The sequence below is a fragment of the Triticum aestivum genome, chromosome 5A (assembly GCF_018294505.1).
Source record: "Triticum aestivum cultivar Chinese Spring chromosome 5A, IWGSC CS RefSeq v2.1, whole genome shotgun sequence".
NCBI lineage: Eukaryota > Viridiplantae > Streptophyta > Magnoliopsida > Poales > Poaceae > Triticum > Triticum aestivum.
In genome coordinates, this window is record NC_057806.1 from 34,199,083 (window position 1) to 34,202,714 (window position 3,632).

Below are 3,632 nucleotides of genomic sequence, written 5' to 3' on the forward strand. Positions count from 1 at the left end.
CACCGCACCGGAGCTGTTCCTGCTACGCCGTCCTTCACCGCCTCAGATCTTCTTCCCCTCCGCCAACATACGGCCACGGCAACACAGTCAAAAATTTGGCCATGGGTTCCTCCAAGCATGCACCCTCCAGAACATCGGTTTCCCTAGTAAAAACAAGAAGATCGGCGCGACATGTGGGGGTGACCACACCAGCAACCGAAAAAGGTACTCCTCTTCCCTTATTCGTGCAAATCTTATGTCTCTGCTTGCACGGTATTCATGCCACAGAAGACACTAGTTGACCGCTTCTTGTTGATACTAGATGTTCCTAGTAACTCGCGATGCACAAGGTTTCTCCTCATATACTATTTCACCTTAGCTAGAGGTCCGTCGCCCCCCTGAATTTCAATTTCTGGCCACTTGATTCCCAATTAATGGAAGCATTCCCCGGCGTAACAGGCGCTAGTACGCCTATTACGCCGGGGAAGCAGCGCCTTGGTGTTTATCTTAGGGGCGTGTGCGGCCTAGAGCTACTGGCGCCCGATCTGGAGGTCGGCCGGGATTAAAGGGATGGCCTGGGGGCGCTGCCAAGCACGGCGGTGGTGTGAGGTCGATGGGAGGGCGGGGCGGCGGAGGCAGGGGTCTGGGCCGGTGGTCGCTGGCGGTTCGAGAAAGATCGTCAACAGTGACTGGCGGGAGGTAGACGAAGGCCATCTGCCCGTTCCTTATAGATCGGACGGTTCATTAAAAAATCGACTGACCTATTTATTTTCAGTCGACTGTTATCTTAGATATGACCACATGTGGTGGTGTGCTGGAGGAGTACCTGCATTTCCTGTGCTCATATATTACAAAATCATACGGAGTAGAATCTAATTTTGTTTGCCATGCAATGTTGTAGAGCTATCATATGTCTCCTGTCATTTATTTTTCAGCCACCTGCTATCTGCTACTTTTACAGTGCACTAGTTCTGCACACACTTCACCCTTACTCTCACTGTTGTGTTTTTATGCAAGGGTATTTCAGACTCTGCTGCCATGAGAGAAGCCAAAAAGAAAAGAGATAAGTCGCTCCAGCTTGTTGTGCGGCTAGGCAAGACACGTTTCAACGCTTTAATGGGTGCAGTGTCAGCAGATGGAGACGGGGAACGTAGCTCTGGAGTTGATGACCTCGCTCGCAATGAACCACCATCCCAGGTGCTTGCTTTAACTTCGCGGTGTCATATGTGGTTGCATGTTCCATATGGTGTCTAGCTTGTATTCGAAAGGCCGAAGTCGATAAGATAAGGAAAGATATTTTTTTACATGAACCACCATCCCGTGAGCACCAGAAGACAAATAGCTAGTCAGGGCACTGGCCGAGCCAGTGACAAGCCCAGCAAAGATAGGCATCACCTGGAAGCCAACTAAAAAGCTGTGATGGTGGCGAAGCAGCCCGCCTCCCACCAGGCTCTCAGGTCCTAGATGATCATGCTCACCACTCCAGCCGGATGTCTAGCTTGTATTGCTTCCAATTTGGTTAAATTGCATCTGCTTAGCTTACACATTATACCTTTGAATATGACATGCCTTTCTGTTTTTGGTACATACTAGTACATCTGTGTATTAACCATGTTCTTACATCAAACTAATGTTCTTGTGTATCCCTCATCAATCACTTATGACGAGGCAGGCAGGCAAGGGGACTACTCCTCATTTAAAGAATGCAGCGTCAGCCTCCCGACATGATTCTCAAGAAACAGAAATGCTAGATGAAGATAGTGAACGTAGCTCTGTAGTTGATTACAGCATTTCCCCTACACTAGCATCGCAGGTGCTTGCTCTAACTTGGCAGCGTGATATGTGGTTGCATGTTGCATATGGTGTCTAGATTGTAATTCTTCCAATCTGGTTAAACTGCATGTGCTAGTCTGCTTAGCTTATACATTATACCTGTTAATGTGACATGCCTTCCTGTATTTAGTACATAGTACATCTGTCTATTAAGCATGTCCTTACATAAAACTATTGTTTTTTGTATCCCGCATCAATCAACATGACGAGACACCTTTAGTATATGCAGTGCGATATTAGTTGCATCTTTCATATGATTTATAGCATGCGCTGCTTCTAATTTGTTGAAATTCCATTTATGATGGGACGCTTTTAACTTGGCAGAGTCATATTGGTTGCATCTTTCATGTGGTGTCTAGCTTGCATTGCTTCTTATTTGCTGGAATGGTTTCTGCTTAGTTTACACAAACAGTTGTGAACATGCCATGCCGTCCTGTTTTTCGTACATATTCCATCCTGGTATCATGTGTTTGCCTTACATCAAAGTAGTGATTGTCAGTATCATGCATGAATGAGTTCTGAAGAGAGAATTTTATTGCTTTTTCTTGTCGGTTTTACTTGACAATTCAAAATCAATAAAGCGGAAGGAAGTTAGCAAGGCAGCGGATAAAGGTGCTCCTTCCGAACGGAGGGCCTCTACAGTTTCTACTCCTCCACACCCCCAAGATGATTTCCAAGACAACACATGCATAGACACTCAACAAAGCTGTGTTTATGATGAGCACGTCTCCCCTAGTGCAGCATCACCGGTGCTCCCTCTAACTTGGCACTGTTATATGTGGTTGCATGTTATGTGTGATGTCTAGCTTGTATTGCTTCTAATTTTGTTGAATTCCATCTGCTTACTTTACACATTATACTTGAGTAAGACACGTGTTCCTGTTTCTAGAACATACAATATCTGTCTATCACACCATGTTCTTACATCAAATTACTACTGTTGTGTAACCTGCAACAATCACTTATCATAAGACACGTTTGACTTCGGAGTGTGATATAGGTTACATCTCACATTCTTTTCTAGCTTGTACTACTAATTTGTTGAAATGGCACTTATGACGAGACAGTTTTAACTTGGTAGAGTGATATTCGTTGCATCTTTCATATGGTGTCTAGCTTTCATTGCTTCTAATTTGTTGAAATGCCTTCTCCTTAGTTTACACATCATAAGCTGTGAATATGCAATGCTGTGAATATGCAATGGCACTAATGACGAGAGACCTCTAACATGGTAGTGTGATGTTGTTTGCATCTTGCATATGATTTATTTCTTGTACTGCTTCACATTTGTTTAAACGCCATTTATGATGAGACACTGTTAACTTGGCAGAGCGATATTTGTAGCATCTTTCATATGGTGTCTACCTTCCATTGCATTGCTTCTAATTTGGTGAAATGTCTTCTTCTTAGTTTACACATCATAGTTCTGGTTATCTCTTCCGTCCTGTTTTTCATACATATTACATCCTCCTATCATGTGGTTGTCTAACATCAAAGTTCAGTTCGTCTGCATCACGCATCAATTTGTTCTGAAGAACTAAATTGTTATTCGTTTTTCTTGTCGGCTTGACTTAACATGGCACAGAGAAAGAGGAAGAAACACAGAATGGCAGGGAATGAGAAGCGGATGAATCCTGCAGATTCTGCTGGTACTGATGGTGCAATAGAAGGTCAAAGTCCAGCAGAAAATTCTACAAACACGGCATCCCATGCTACACGAGTTGCAAAAAAAGACAAACAGAAACAAATAGCTGCCACCAAACAAGCAGAGACAGCCCTAGTTCTTGCAACACCTACCACAGTACTACCAGCTGCACGAC